We start from the raw sequence: 16306 nt of genomic DNA on the forward strand, positions 1-16306 counted from the left end.
AATGTACAAGATCGACTTTAATCAAGAGGAGGAAACTTTAGTGACCTGTGTAACAGATCTCACTAGATGCTAGCCTTCAATGTGATGTGGGCATATTTAAGAACATAATCTAAAATATAAATGTTGAGCTTTTAAAAATGACCAGCTAAACTAAATGTGTATTTAGCAAGCAAATTTGTTTTTCTTGTCCCTGTCACCTAAAATGAGTGTGGCTGTGCTAAGTGCTCTTCTGAGATGTCGCTGTCTCTCACCCAAAGCCCCAAATCGCTGCTTAATTTATGCCGCCTCAATTTGAGCCCAGGTTTCTGGAGATGAATTTTAATGGCGAAACGCGGAGCCGGCGCTGGAGTGCGGTGTTTGTAGGTGGGTGTGCTGGTGAAGGTGGTCTCTGGGGGTGCCACAAATCCAGTGCCTGCCATGTGTTGTCTGGGGCGGGTTAAAGCCCGATGCGTGCTCTCGGGCTGCGGCGAGGTGGGAGAGCGCGGCAGCAGATGGACGGCTGCATGTGCCGCTGTCAGGACTGCCTTGTAGGGAGATGTGCCGGCCGCCGGCCATTTCTGGGAAGGCTCCTGGGGCCGGTGGCTCCTGCGAGCTTTGCCTGTGGGGCTGGGGACGCGTACGCCTGGCGTTTTCCCCCGGGTGTCTTTTAGTGCCTATATAAATACCAGCAGGTTTCAGATGCACTGCGGATTCTCCTCTGGTCCTTTTTTAAGCCCAAGTCATAGATAGGTTGGTGCTTGCTTGTGGGTCCGGCTGATCTGTCTTTAGAAATGATGTAATGATTAAACTTTGCTTCGTGACATCTTTCCTGTGGTGCTGCTCTCCTAGGTCTTGTTTTTCTGTTCTCTTCACGCCTGAGCATCGTAGGTGCCAGGTGTGATACATTTAAGCCTTGGAAAAAAAGTTAATTTAGCAAAACTTGCAAGGAAGTGATGTTTCTTACAGTGAGCCAGACTGGTCTCAGTCTCTCTTCTCCTTTTGATGCAGACGCTGAATGTGCTCGTTCTACTTCCTGGGGAGCCCGTCCTGGCTGCAGCACAGCTTTGCACTAGATTTCATAGTTAACGCTCTCTGGAATAAGTGTCATTTAAAAAATATCCAGCCAAGAAAGAGTACAAGATGTAATTCCAGTGAAGTGTTTTTCCTTTTTTTTTTTTTGAAGGATGGTAGTTTCTATTAAAGGGAATTGACAGCACCTGGCCTTTAGCCCTGGGTGGGATATGAGCTCTGAGGGTGTGTCCCTTTGCTGCGGGGCCGAGGTGGGTTTCTGAACTCCTTCAAACAGTGCAAAGCTCAAATCAAGACATTCCTTGCACGCCTGGTATTTTTATAGTTAACCTGTGAAGCTTTTGTATACGAAGCAGAGGTCCTGGGAAGGGATGAGAAACAAGCTATTTTTACTCCATCACAAATAGGGCTTGGCATGTTTATTTTAGACTCTGGAGCCGCTCAGGCCAGTGTGGGGTTTTTTATAGTCTTCTACTGTTACTATCAGATTAAAAAATAAATTTGAACTCTGGAAATCACAGGAAAATAGGGTGTCCCGGTGTACTTGGCTCTGGCGAGGCTCTGAGGAAGCTGCAGGGAGGAGTTGGTGGTGTCGCCTGTCGTGCAGTGTGCCAGTCTTGGGTTCGCCTGCATATCAGAGGAGACTTTGCTGAGCCACCAGCTGACGATGGACTACTTGCCCTTCTATTGCATAAACGGCCCTGCAGAGAAACCATTGCCTTGCTGGGTGTCCTAACTGGATTTTTAAAAAGTCCCCAGCTGAATAACTTGAGGAGCTCTGGAAGCAGAGCTTGGCCATTAGGTGAGTGACGCTGCAGCAGGTCGCTTGCCTCCTCCTGCTCCAGAGAAGATTCAGGTTGCCAGCATAGCTTTGAATTTTTTTTTTTTTTTTTTCCTGCAGAAAAGTTCACCAGGCAGTGGGAGGTGAAATTAATGAGACCAGCTCATTTTCCTCCTGCCACTGGAGTCTGAAAGAGGGAGGATTTAGGTCAGCCCTCTCGAAGAGTGGGAGGACCCGAGGTGGGTCCCATCCCTGGCCCTACGTGGCCTGGCCTTTGGTCTTGCTGACGTGGTGGGGTTGAGGAGTGTCCTTTTAATTGCAGGTGTGCTTTACACAGGCACCTCAAACTTTTAAGCTCTTTATCCTGGTTTATTATTAGAAGCTATTAAAAGTGTGGCCAATGGTGCGTTCACACTGTGGTGGTGGCATGCACGATTTTCAGTGGTGGGTCACAGGCTTTTCGTATCAGGCATTGTACAAACACGTAAGACAAGCAGCCAAGATTGCATCTGCCCACACAGGCTTAACCAAGCTCCTTTGCTTAACTGAGATACCTAGACAGCAGCTAGCCCGGACCTCCAGGCTGGGACATCCCAGCTGAGCCCCTGGTCTGATCCCAGCCCCTCTGGGGTGCAGGCTGGAGGCGTAGCTGATCTGAGAGGCTATGATGGTTATTATGAAGCAATACCCTACTGAGAAACTAGTCAAGTTATTGACTATTTAATTGATTCACTAGTAAACACTGCTGATAGTAGTTTACAGTTAGAGCATTTTACACACTTGTACCTCTAAAGCTGGTAATTATTACTGCTAAATCTGACAAATTGCACTACTACCAAATTGTAAATCCATCGCCCTTCCCTCCCATGCCACTTTGTGTAAGGGTGCAAGTCTGTCCCAGTTTGCCCTCCTATGGCAAGTCTTTTGGACACAGACTGGGTGGAGAGTCCAGCAGGTTGTCTGGGGGAGGGGGGTTTCTTGGCATCCCAGGGTGTTTCAGTCTGCACATTGGGGTTGTGGCTGTCCCTAGGTGCCCCTGCTCCTACCACAGGAAGATTGACCCTCCTTTGTTCTTTATATTACATGTTATTCTCCATAATTTTTTTTCTCTATTTCAGGACCCATCTCTTCATTGCTCCCGTCCCTCCCTTTCTCTGCCCAGACTCTCACATAACAGCCCCCTACTACTTTTTGCTGACCGGTTTCAACCCTGCTACATCCATACCCAAATCTGGCATTCCTGTTACTTAGGCAATCTCAACCTTATATGGCTGTGTCACTGCTATGGTCATCTTGGTACAGGTGGCCTTGCAAGTCCCCACATCCCAAAGCTCCCCTACAGTTATGTGGTGCATGTTGGGTACCCTACACCTAAGACAAATTTCCCTAAGACAAATCATTCCACTTTAGCCTTGATTCTTCTACCTGTGTCCAATTAAGCAATTTCTTAAGTGCAGTCTGCATACCAGTACAACACATTAACATTTTTCACAGTTTCTAGGTTTACCCAGCATCCTTACCCTGGAGCTTTTGGAACCGCTGCCGTGGCTCCCTGCAGAGGTCCCAGCTAGCTGTAGCTAGCAGTGCTCTGCCAGGACCTCCTGCTTGTAGCTGTCCCTGAAGAATTTACAGCCTAAGCTGTAAGGATGGGAAAGGAGATAGAGGGGTCATCTAGTCCCGTTCCTGCCGAACGGTCACGGAGCTCTAACCTGATTTAGCTGATAACTCGTGAGGAACGCTGGCAGGCAGCTACCTGCCCCACGTACCTGACCCAGCAGGCATGCCCTCTCCCCATCTCCCTGGCAGGGCTGGTAGAGATGACTGTAGTACCTTGGGAGTGTTTTCCCCCCTTTCAGTAGCAACCAAGAGCTTGAGGAGCAGGAGGCTTTGTGGTGAGGGTTGGTATTTCAGGTTGGTTGGTATCTGTTTGGTTGACTTAAATCTGTCTTTCAAAAATGGGTAAGGCAACCAGGCTCGGAGTGTCTGGTCTGTTCTCCAAAGAAAACACATGCTTGGCCACAGCTGTGTGTTTTTTGGATCAAGCAGGCCTGGATTCATTTGCGAATATTAATATTTGTGTACGGTAAAGCGCTGGTGGAAATCTATGCTCTGAAGGTTAAGCTGTGTTTTGTCGGTATCTCTGGTGCACAAGAACCCGTATCCCTGATGGGATGGGAGCTTGAAGTGGCAGAGTGACCAGCAGAGCTGGGTCGCAGGATCTGCCCTTAGCAGTACCCTCCTGTTTGCTAGTGCTTTGGACCTTCCAAAACTATGACTGCCGTGTCTGGGTTTCCCTTTTTGCCTGTCAGGTGAGAAGGTTAGGTATCATTGTGAATGCAGTGTGTTTGGGTTGAAGAAGTGTATGGCTCTAGACCTATATGCAGGTAGGGTACCCAGGTTAGGATGCAGGATGATCCGTTTTCCCCCTGCACGCTGCTTTGCCATGACTTTAGAGGAGAAGGGCCTTTGGGGAGCTTTGGCATGTCTGTGGTGTAGTTGGCTTGTTACGTGCAGTACTTCGGTCCTGGCAGCCTTGCGCACTGCTCAAGCGGAGCTCCCAGAAATTGCTGCCAGTTGTATGTACTGTGGCTTTGTCAATGACAAAAATACCTAGTTCTAGAGAGAGTTACTTTGCATGCAGAATTGCTGGTGTATTTTCTTTTGCTTATTGGCCTGTAAAAAAGGAAAAAAAATGGTAGATTTGAAAATGAAACCGCTGTTATTGGTTTGTGAATAAAGATGTGTTAATCCACAAGGCTTGATGTATCGGTAGAGACCTAATGTTATAACACAGAATAAATGTCTTTGTAGAAAAGCACCTGAAAAAAACCCAGAGATGATCTGGTGTTCTACCCTAGGTAACACGGCACAGTTTTAAAAATCGGCAGCAAATTTGGCTGGCAACCTGCAGGTCTAAAATTTGAAGCATTGCACTGTACTTGACTGATATAGTAAGTTTTGAAACAAAGTGACTTAAAATATTTATAGAAAATATACTTGGGGACTGGAATGCAACTATACTAATGCTTAAAATATCCCTGGAAGAGTTGTATGGCTGGTCAGTGTTTGTTTCCCAAACTCTATTCTCAACTCTTCCAAACCTTTCCATAGGTGTTTTGGACAGCTTTTCCCTGGTGTGCTGTGCTCCTAGGCTGCTGCCCGCAGACTGGGCGAGCTGGTGTGCCGGGAGGGCTCCGCGCTGAACCCCCCCAGCACAGGTAACCCGCTGCTCTTGCCCGGACGGTCCCACAGCAGGGTGCTGGGGAGGCTGCCCGGGGGGCTGCGAGCCCCTTCCCCGGCTGGTGAAGGTCCCTTACCCCAGGACAGGTGCAGCTGCAGACTTGCCCCCCTTGTGCTGCTGGAGGAATTTGGCCCTTTGGCCAAATGACTTGCTCCTCCTTTTCTGTGACCAGCCAGCCTGTCCCCTGGTGAAACGGCCCTTCCTGGGGTCCTTGCTGCCAGGGGCTTTGCTCCCACGGCTCAGAGTGGCCGCAGGGAATGAGCACCCCATGACACGCTCTGGTCCTCCTAATGCATCCTAAGCAATTTGTTTTGTTTCTTTTATTTCCTGTGTTGCCTGCACTGGCTTCACCCTGACTTTTCCCATGCTCCTCATTCCCTCAAAACTGGGGACCTGTCAGGTGCGTTTTTAGCAGCCGAATATCCCTAACAGGCAACTCTTACCTCTTAAATAATCCTCTCAAGGAAGCCAGAAGGGTTGGGGACAGTGTCTATAACCACCTTATCACCTGCAGCTTCCAGACCTGGGAGGAGTTGAAATCAATGTGTTTGTTGCTCCTGCAGAATTAACAGCCTTGTGAGGACTTTGGCAAGTGGAGCTGTGGCTGTCTTTCCGAGGCGGTTGTATAGTTTGCTTTCTGGGACAAAGACTACTTAGACATCTGGATTGCATTGGGGATTTTAGGGGAAACATATATTATTCGTTTGCTGTGAATGGAGAATGACTTTGATGGCTTTGCGAGTGTGCTCTCACCAGCTTACTACTACACGGGCTAAATCTGCATTCTCATGGTTCAGAAGCAGAAACTGTGACTGCGGAGGCTGTTTGCCGTGTCCTGGGAATGGGGGGCTGAGCAGACCTCTCCCGACCTTCTGGTGCGTTGAGAAAACATGCTTGTTTTATGGGCAGTTAATTTATAGAAAGTTCCTGTTTAAATTTCCTCCAAGAGCCGTAAAACCGGAGGACAGCTGCACCCATTAGCCAGCTAATCAAATGCTGCTCACACCTGGCTTGCCCTCCCCTTCCCCTTGCTGCTGCTAACTTTTGGCTCTTTTGTAAGACCGAGTGTGGCAGCCTTGGGAAATACCCTCAAAAACTGGTCAGGAAGCTGCTCTGCAAAGAGGGGTGGCTGACCAGTGCTCATGGTGTTTGGGGTGTCCTGCTTGCTGAGCCACAGCTCTTCGTGCTGGGCTCTTCCCCAGGACCGTCCAGAATAAGTCAGATTGTGTATTGCATCCACCTTGGTTTATAAAGGCACTGCTATGCTGTCCGCCTTAAGGAGCGGTGCTGCCTGTTGATGGACATAATCGCTGTGGTCTGAAATAAAAACCTGGTTTGCATTTTACTCCTCTTCCAGGTGTGGGGAAAGCTGTGCTTATTTCCTGCTGCCTCCCTCCTTCCCCAAAGACTGCAAATAAGCAAAAACTCATAGATTTGTTTGCAGTTGTGTGTGTTCATCTTTCTGTGAAAGGGTGGCACTTTTAGATGGGCGCTGGGCCACCCGAACTCCAGAAACCCTGCTTTGCCTTGGCTCCCTGCAGCAGCCAGGCTGATAGGATTTCAGTATGGGTATGCGCTCTAATAAATTTGATCCTAGTAGCTGATTTTGATCTAGTTTGACAGAGAGGTTGGGATCTTAAAGACAGTGAGCTCGATAGCCTCTCGGAGCTTTTTCCTCTTCTGACAACAGGCAGGCTAATATTCCACTCCTCTGCTTCGAGGCTCCGCTATAATTGTACTGGTTTATTTTCCTTCACCTTCTTGCTGTGTTAAAACTAACTTGAAGAAAAGGAGGAACTTCCAGCCCATGTCCAGGGCTAAAAACCAGAACTAAACTCCTGCTTCTTCACTCCCAGAAATATCTGTTGCTGCTCCGAACAGCTGTCCTGCCCAGCCTCCCAGCTGTCTGTGCTCATCAGCCCTCCGCTGTGGGGAAGGCAGTGAAGCCTTCACCCTTTTGGAGAGGCTGGTGTGTTTTCACCCTTATGTCCTTTATTTTCTAGGGGGTGGTTGACCGGTGCAGAAAATTACTTTGGTGTGAGTGGCTGGAGGCTACAGAGACTTTTCTGGAGCCCCCTGCTTTATCTGCCAGGAATTTAAAAGAGGTATGATGGCAGGAATGACCAAAGGGGAGCACTTAATGCTCATTACCATTCCTGAACCTGTGAGGGCTCCTGGAATAAACCCCTTCAGTAGGTTCCCCGATCTTATGCAAGAAGACTGTCTTTGGCATGCTCGGGGCCTGAAATCCCTTCGTTTTGTTTAAGCTGGGGCCTGCTTCCCTTCTTTTAAATCTCCTCTGCAGCAGTTGATAAGCAGCCGGTCCCTTCTCAGGGAGAAAATGCTGCAGAAAAAAATGCCAGGAATGTGAACAGCAGGTGGGGACTGGCAGATGTACTTATCAATCACGACAGGCTGACGAGTGGTTTATTCCTCTAAAGAGCTACTGTTTGCCTCTGGCTTGATTTGCGCGTGTCTTCTCCAACCCCCTCCAGCCTGTATCAGGGTTCAAGAGAAGAGCGGGGTAGTTTTCCCGTTTTTTTCTGGGGCATGGCATGCTCTGTGCAGGACTCCCTGCTCCAGGAGGCCAGAAGAAGGGGGGGTGGAGGCAGACCCTCTAGATCACACTGGAAGGGTCACAGCAGCGTACCTGGCAGATAACATGCTACATCTTGGGGCTGGGCTTTGGGAAATCTTGCTTCCAGGTTGCCCAAGTAGAAGGCAGACTTGATTAGTTAATTGAATTTGCTGCACTGTTGCTTTTCAAAACATGACTTCATATCTCAGAGGAGTCTGGAGTTATTTCAGTGGACAAAACCCTGTTTTAAGGTGGTGATACTTTGAGGAGATCACCTGCATTGACAAGTGGGAAGACTGTGTGGCTCTGGATTGCAGAACTGCACCTGTAGATAGGGGAGCAGGACCCTCTGGTCACGGTGGTGGGGGGGCAGGGGGGAGATGAAGGGATCCAGCCTCGGTGTGAGTACTTCTTGAACTTGTTTTTTGCTGTGGCTGCTCCTGGTTTTTTGAGCACCTTGCACTTCATATGGAGATGCCTTTTTCTGGTAGGACAACCCAATTTACATGAAATAACAGGCTGAATGGTGAAAAGCCTTTGTCTGTTGATCTCTGAACAGCTTTCCTGGGTGTGTTGGCAGTGTATGTTACAAGCAGAGCAAACCTCCTGTCACAAATGACATTATGGATGTTTTTCCCAGCCTTCAAGCTTTCATTCTGGTTGATGTGCTTGTGTCACAATACGTGATGCCTCAGTGCTTTGGATCTACTCCAGTTCTGTGTGCTGGTTCTTCCAAAACCCAGAATAAGCTATGGACTTGTAGGTGATGTGATTAGACCTCTCCTTCAATGACTCGTGGGGTGTTTTGCTGGGCTACTTCAGCTGGGCTGGATAATGCTGTTGCCTGCAGTGCTTCAGGGCACCTATCTCCAGTCTCAGTGATTTGCCTTTATAGGGACACTGCTGATGTAGATAGTTGATATCTTTAAAAAAAATGAAGGCACATTTACCCCAAGTCCTTTTATCAGTTTTTCTTCAGATTGTTTCTTGTTTTTGTGAAAGAGCAGCGTAAGAAAGAAATAGCTTTTCTGAGGAAGAAAAGCAGCGAGAAGAAGGGAGCAGCAAGGCAGTGCTACAGCACAGAATGAAGACCTCGGGAACATAACTTTTTGCAGCAGCAAAATGGTATTTTCAAACTCTGTTCAGACAGCACCACCTTGCCTAAACAGGGCTTGTATTTGGGAGGCGCTTCCTTCAGGTTTTAAAGTAGTTTAGATTCTAGAGCAAAGGCAGCAATTTAAGCAGTGATGCTAATCACAGTGCTATTTGCATTGCTACCTAACTGCATTCTGCGTAGCACCTCGCCCATGGACTGGGTTGGAGGCCAGCATCCGGACTGCGCCCTGCTGCTCCGCTCCCGCTGCCCTGTGCGCAGCTCTGGAGTCCTGCCTGGCTCACTACTGCAGGCGGGTCAGCCGGTGAGTAATGTTCCCATGGAGCTGCCTTCAAGGGGAATTATCAAGCAGAGGCTGGGACGGAGCAGGGCGTAGCGGCAGTAACCAGGGAGCACGCACGTCCAGATGCTGTAAGCCCCTTAGCACATTCCCGAGAAGTTGCCTCCCAGTTGCAGTGATTTGGCCAGCGCTCCCTCTTGCAGGACTTTCCCGAATTCATTCCTGTTTGGAGTGGATTCAGTCTAAAACTCTGGGTGTGGGGTAGCCTGCTTTAGCTGCTGTGGCAGTTTTTCCCTCCGCAGGCCTGCGTGGAGGAGCAGTGAGTGTCTTAGTGACACCGGTCACACCACCTGCTGCAGAGACTGTCTGATGGTGGAGTTGCATTTAGCTCTTGAACTTAATTGCTCACCTTGGAATTTCCCATGCTGTGTCCCTGCCTCAGGCTTTGTTTCAGGTTTTCAGCAAAAGCTGTTCAGCCATTTCCAAGAGTTAAAGGATAAAAAAGCTTTAGGTTGTCACTATTTTTAAAAAAACCAAACAGAACCTAACTGCTTGCATTGAGGGGTACTTGGTCTGGCATAATGGCTGGAAGGCTGCGCCCCCCCCATTGCAAGGGATGTGCCATCTCCTTTCCCAGCAAAAATGCCCCGTATCTTATGTATCTTATCAGGTTACAGGCGTCTGAAAGGCTCCCCGTTCACCAGTGCTTTGTAGACTTGATCTGCCAAGTTAAGGTTTTCAAAGATCCTGCCCATACAGGGCCTCCTCCAGCCCGGGGCCCAGGGGGCTGAATCAGTGCTGGGGCTGGGAGGGAGGTGCTGCCACCGGCGGTCCCCAGCACTGGGAGCAGGACCCTGTCTCTCCTGGGCTGGTTGCTGACAGCCGTGGATGGCTGCAGGGCTTGCCTGTCTCAAAGGGCAGGAGAATAAAAAGCTGGAGTAGGGGTGGAGAATAGGAGTGAATTTTGGTGCTTGCTGTGACCAGCTCATGGACAACCTTAATTCTCAGGTATTCTGACTTTAACTCGTTATTTGCAACCTTGAGGTTTTAGGTATTGTCTGTGTTACCTAGAGCAGCATCATATGCTGTTGGGAGAGCAGGGAGTGGGTTAGGCTCAGCCTACAGCGATGAGCAAAGTTCCCAGCTGGCATAAGGTCTTGAGGAATAAATGAGAGGCAGTCTGTCTTCTGCTGCTGCCCTGCGGTGGGAGGCACCGCTGTTACATTCAAAAGCTTTTTTTTCCTGTTTTTTGTGGAAGGTGCTTCAATTCTGTAACCTGGTTTTGCTTGCTCTGAACTTTGCTGCAATGGGATAGTGAAGGCCTTTGGAGGACAACACTGAGGTTATGATTATATTTGAGAAGTCCCAAAACTGCATCATTCTTGATCATTATAGTGTGCTTCTCGCTACAGCTGCTGACCAGCTGTTGTAGCTGTTGTCATAGATGGCTCTGAGAAGTGGCAGGTACAAAACTGCCTGAGGAGTCCAGCCTCTCCAGCAGAAACGTTGAAGACTCAGCAAAACTGCACTGGAGACCTTGTCTGAGCTGGAAGAAAATGCTTCCTTTGGGGAGGCTGACGAATGAGTCCTGGCTATGCTATCTACCGTTTTAAAAAACGCAAACTGCTTTATGTGAAACACCTTTGTGGTGGTGGGGAGGGCATCTTCTCCTGTCCAACACAAAGCTGGTGTGATGGTGGTGATGCTGTGGTGCAGAGAGTGTTGTGGTCCCTGATCAGAGACCTGGTGAGTGAGTGCTTGGTGACCGTAACTAGTAAGCCAGGTTATTTTTGGCATAGCTTCTCTGCTTTATAAGGGATAGACTGAGCTGCTAAACCCACATTTTTCCCCTACAACCCGTTATTAAGCCCAGAAGAGGATCAAGTGCCAATGCAGAGTTGCTCTTCAGAGGGCCTGTTGTGGAGCTGGAGATTAACAACCCTGGCTGCAGTGTAACTTTTTTTTTATTTTTAAACTTTAAGCCTAGCCCCTCCAGGTGAGGATACAGCGGATGTGGCCAGGCTTTGCGACTGGCTCTGCTGAATGACTTTTAAGTCACCTGCCCACATCTGGACCATTCTGCATCCTCCAAATGTGGTACAATGTGCAGCTTAGTCCTGCGGGACCAGCCTGATCTCAGCTGAGACCCTACAGGTCGTCACTGAACCTACAATCTTTTAATGACAGTAAGCCAAGGAAATACTATATAACCATTGAAGTAAAATAACATAAGCAAAGCAAAGCTTTGGTGCACGTAATTGGGTACCTAATTGCTGCGCTTGCCACCTGGGGATTGGAATTGCTCTCCCGCTCTGGAGGCTGAATGGGACATACTGTGATAAGCAGTTTAATTGTTTCCCTGCATCTGCGGCAGCGCTGTAAAGCGAAGGCAAGCTGAACACACCTTCAGAGCTTAACGGCCTCTCTGCAACTCCAAGACTGCATTTTTCTTGTGGCGCTTGAGCATCTCTCTTCATACAGCTCTTATGCTCTCGCTAAATAGTTTATGTTCTCCGATGCTGTTTGATAGCAATGAGCCATCCGGTTTTTCTGGGAAGTGTTTCAGATTTACCTAAATATAAGAACAGTCATAGGAATGTGACTGTGTGAGCAGCAATGAGAGTCCAGTGGGTGCTAGTAACGGGATGCCCTCTTAAACTGAGTTGCTGGGATTTGGGTGTTGCATTAGTAATGAAGATCAGGCGAGTGCTGAGCGGAAAGCAAAGCAAGAGTGACTTGGGGGGGGTGGATTCAGAAAAAAAGGCTTGGAGTGATTAAGGACAAATGTATTTGTGTACTGTTACATGCTCTCAGGAACACTTAGGACTGGTGTGGGTGGTTGTTGGGCTGGGAAGTAGGGTTGTCCTCATTTCTCCCATGGGGTCAGCACAGACTGCCTATGGCTGGGCTCTGCTCTGTTCTGGGTGCCCCAAGGCAGAGAAGATGGCTGTATGGGAGTAGAGCTCGAAGTAGTGAAAATACGGGCATAGAGGCACTGCTGTTGCAAAGGATTACAAAGTCTGAGTACACCTAACTTGGCATGTCCAAAGCACATGTGGTGAGCAAGAAGAGATGACGCTTAGCTCAGAGAGGCTCAAACTGGTACAAAACCCAGCTGAGTGCTAGTTTAATTTTCCTTGTTGCCTCAGAATGACATCTGACTCTGTTTTCCTGGGGCGAACATTGGAGCTGTGATGACTTTGCCCCCAATCCTGGGATTCTTGCAGAGGGAGTAGGTAGTCATCACATGCTCCACAGTGTTGCCTTCCACTGGGAAGGAAGTTGGTACGGGATCTGTCCCATCTTCTTATTCCAGTTTTTTTTTTTCTCTTTACAACTTAATTCATGTTTTAATCTGCCCACTTGAGTCAGGAGGAGGACACAGCTGTTGCCATCTTCCATGTCTGTGTGCAGCTGTGAGTACACGCTGCTGTCTCTTCACAGCCATCTAGGAAGCAGTGGGACGCAGTATCTGCGTGCTGGGAAGGCAGGGCACAGTCCTTCGTCTCCTGTGTAAAAACTGCAATGGCAAGTCAAAATAGAGGGATGCAGCCTCTGCTCACCCTATTTGAAATACACTGTAATTTGGGGGGGGGTGTCCCCTCAAAAACATGCAGGTCTTGTTTCCAACCTCTCTGACCCATACAAGATAGATTTCCTGTGAGGAAGGGAGAAATTACTGGATTTTTCTGCTGTGGCAAAACCTTGGGACCATTTTTTGAGGACTGACACCAGATGCCATGCCAGCTAGTTAACTGTTGCAAGCGTGTTACACTATGCCAGCTTTGTGGCTGCCTAGGAAGAAAAACATCAGTTTTCCTTATCTTGTCCTTGCTGTCTCCCTGCCTCCTCTTTTTCCTGTGAGCACTCTGCCTTTACCCAGTTTGTCCTTGGGTCCCAGTTTTAAATAACTTGTCTGGTGACTGAGCAGGACAGTTTGATCCTATTTTTAAGTCCTTTGGACTTTCTTGTTTGTGGAATTTGGGTACTGGGAATGGCAGGATGTTTGTGTTGGAATTGCTGTAGGGGGATTGCTTGGAGCAACCCTTGAAACTTCTTTGACGTTGCAGGTGCAGTGCTATGCTGCTTGCGGAGAGGGGCATGTTACCCTGCAATACATTTAGTTGAGCATGCTGGCATTATGCATGTCAGGGTTGTTTTCTCTGGCCCTTTTCGGCCAGATCCTGAATGCATGGTTCCTGGTGTAAGGAATGAGCTTGAGCACTGTGACTGAATGGGTCCTGTATCCATATAGATGGGGCAGAATGTTAGTGTTTAAAAAAAGTCTGAATCCCTCTGATACTCCTTACAGTGAAGTAGTCTGGTCTTGCCTTGAAATAATTCAACTTGTCTCCTGATTTCTCAATACCAGAGCAGGGTGGGGAGAAAAACTGGAGTTATCTCTGCGTTGGTGGACCTGTGATGAACAGCCCCAGCCTTCCCCGCTCCTGGCTGAGGCCATTAAGGCCATGGTCAAAACCAGATGAGGGTTATTTTTTAATTATGTAGTGCAGGTAAACAAGATAATTTAGCTGTAAGATAATGCAGTGAAATTAATGCTGCAGGAATGTGATGCAGATTCTGTTGGTGTCTTGTCTTTTAAGGTGCTCATCTTTGCTTTTTCATTTAAATCAATCTTCTTGCACCAGAGCAGTTGGGAAGCAGATGGACCTGTGAAGCTACGCACTGTCCTTCTGCCTCGGTAAGCTTGTGCCATCAGTGATCTGTTGCTTTTGGACTTACTATGTGAACGAAAGGCTGGCCAACTCGGGCCAGAAGTTGTTGTGAAGAGCAGACAGTTTCACTGAAGCAGTCCAGCCCCTTGCTCCCTGGTCTCTAGCAAGAGGAGAAGGCACCTATGAAGATGTGCACCTGCAGGAAGAGGTTATCAGTTTGATGGGTTTTGGTGACTCATGAATTTCTGCAGGTTTAAGAGAATGTGCTGCCCAGCTGGAAGCTACTGATCTTCAGAGAGTTAATTCCTCCTCCAGAAGCTTTCTCTGCCTCTGTGGCATGGGAGCAATGCTGCTTCATTTTGCAGCTTTCCCATTTTATGGTTGATGGTTAAAGTTGGAACATTTATATCTCATTCTGCCAAGAAGCATTTAGAGTAGTTTTCCTGAGAAACATCGGAAGTTGCAGGTCCATGGCTGATGCCCTGGCTGCTCTGCATAAATCACTGGGTGGTAAATATATTTAAATGAAGAGCTATGGCAGTCTTGCTAGCTGAGTAATAAATCAGGGCTGAGCAACTCCATAAAGCTGAATCTTAATGCCTTGGCTTGGAGTTGTAGGGTGGGGTGGTAAAGCTGATGGAACAGCGGGATGTTTCTAAACAGAATGTGCCTGCCCTTAGTTACGCTGCCACAAAGAATATAAATGATGCTGCATACATAACTGAAGTGCTGAAAATGGCTTTTTGTTGGTGTTGCTTGCCTTGTTTTGTGTGTCTGCTTAATGTCAGCTCTTTGTGCTTTACTTCCCTTTGGTAGTAGCAGCAGATCTTGTGCCCCGCTGTCAGGTCCCCGGCAGGTAGGAGAGCGACCCTAAGCCTTGCCTTCCAGTCCTGTGCTTAGTGCTGAAGTGCTGATGCTGTGACATCAATGTATAGGAAATTATGGTGCTTAAACATGTTCAAGGACCTGCTCAAAATATTTCATTATCTGAGGAATTTTGTGGAATACCCAGAAGGTGATTATAAACCCTTGGAATGTGGCTGCCTCTCCATGAAGCAGTCCAGCCGAACAGCATTTTGAGGTGGCTCTTGAGTATGAAACTTCTGTCAAGGTTTTCTTATTTGCAGTTTTGGGTTTGGTGCCCGCAGTCCTCGGGCTGTTTGCTCCTCTCACTGGAGGAACACCTGCCCAAGCTGCCTGCTCCTGGGTGCTCCTGCATTTTGCTGCCTGATTCAGTACCGTTAACAAAGCTAATGCTTACCTGGTGGCTGCAGTGCTGGCATGTCCTCAGGAAGCCTGAATGCTGTGCTGGTGATGAAAAAAATACTCTGCCACTACGTGGCCAAAACATGGGCGAGGGTCCTGCTGCAAGTCCTCTGGCCAGGCTCAGATGTACTGCCAGAGCTCAGGCCTTGGAAGGGTTTCCTTCAGAACAGGATTTGAAAGTATGATCAGGTTTCCTAAGAAGGGGATTTACAGGACTGCCCTGCCCATCAGTCTGTCCTTCACTGCTCTAATAGCTTCTGCTTGCTAATTTGGCAGAAAGAGCTTTATACCTTTTTTTAAATTAAAAAAAAAAAAAAAAGTAAGCAGCCAGATAGGTGGGAGAGTTTTGGCTAAAAGGACGCACCAAAGCTCACCAGTCACCTGTGTGACTTGTGCAATGTGTAATGTGCTCCGAAAGCCAAACCATGGCAGAAACTTCAGTGAGATTTCGTGCCTTGCTAGACATGGAAGTTTATCCCTCAGGGTCTTTCTCTTTTTGTGTGGACTCTTTAGTACTTAGTAAGACAAAATGTCCAGTGGAAGCTTCCTCTCTGATTAGGATATTCTTCATTTCTCTTCTGTGTGGATTCTCTGAAGCTTCATAAGGAGTTCTGTTCAGCCTTTAATTCAATTAAGAAATCAAGCAAGAGATGCAAATCTTTTTAGCCTCATTGGTTTCAGTACTCATGACTACATCTGAAGAGAACATCTCCTGCGTAGTGCAGCAGGGCAGCTTAGGGAGGAAGTATTTTTCTGGGCTTCAGCTGAGATTTCAGGTGCTGCTGGAGGCTTGTGGATGATTTTGTCCCTTCGGAGCATGGGGTGGAGGAAAGACTGTGGTCACCTGTCAGTGATGGTGCCTTGATTTAAACCCATTTCTGAAGCAGCACCTTTGATAGAAACCTGCTTCCTAGCTGGGTGACTTCTATCAAAGGTCATTAGCTGGTGTGAATTAGACTCGAAACAGCTGGTAGATGGTGAGTGATACCAGGGGGCAGAACACAGTGGTGACTGTCATGCCAGCTGCTCTTGCACATGTCCTTCGGCGCTAGTGGGGGAACGACCTGTGTCTGAGGAATACAGGATTGGACTCTGATGCCTCGTAGTCCTCACATTTAAAAAGTGACATCTTGTATCTTGCTGCTTGTTTTTGTGTGCTTTCTTGTCTTGTTGTCAGATGCTTCAACTGTACTTTCTGGCTAGAGCTGCTGAGAGGTCCTCTAGATATCTTGTTAGACTGCCTTTTAGACAAAGCTTATTTTGCTTTTTTAGAAATCTTCATTTGTGCCTTTCACAGATGGGGATGGCTGAGAGGCAGTCTGGGCTCATCTTTGTATACTTGAAGGCTTGCATTTTGGTACA

At 48.0% G+C, this 16306-nt stretch overlaps 1 protein-coding gene across 4 annotated transcripts in view; it reads left to right on the forward strand.

Annotated features, from left to right (window-relative positions):
• The window catches only part of DAG1 (dystroglycan 1), a 54960-nt gene that overhangs the window by 11870 nt on the left and 26784 nt on the right, over positions 1-16306 (forward strand). The window contains exon 1 of one of the 4 annotated variants that reach the window (XM_075053131.1): positions 4989-5007. The exons of the other annotated variants lie outside the window; for them this stretch is intronic. The gene's annotated coding sequence lies outside the window, so the exon portion shown is untranslated. Of the gene's footprint in view, positions 1-4988; positions 5008-16306 lie in introns of those variants that run through there. 4 annotated transcript variants of the gene reach the window in all.

Source organism: Buteo buteo, chromosome 21, assembly GCF_964188355.1.
Source record: "Buteo buteo chromosome 21, bButBut1.hap1.1, whole genome shotgun sequence".
In the NCBI taxonomy this organism is placed as follows: Eukaryota; Metazoa; Chordata; class Aves; order Accipitriformes; family Accipitridae; genus Buteo; species Buteo buteo.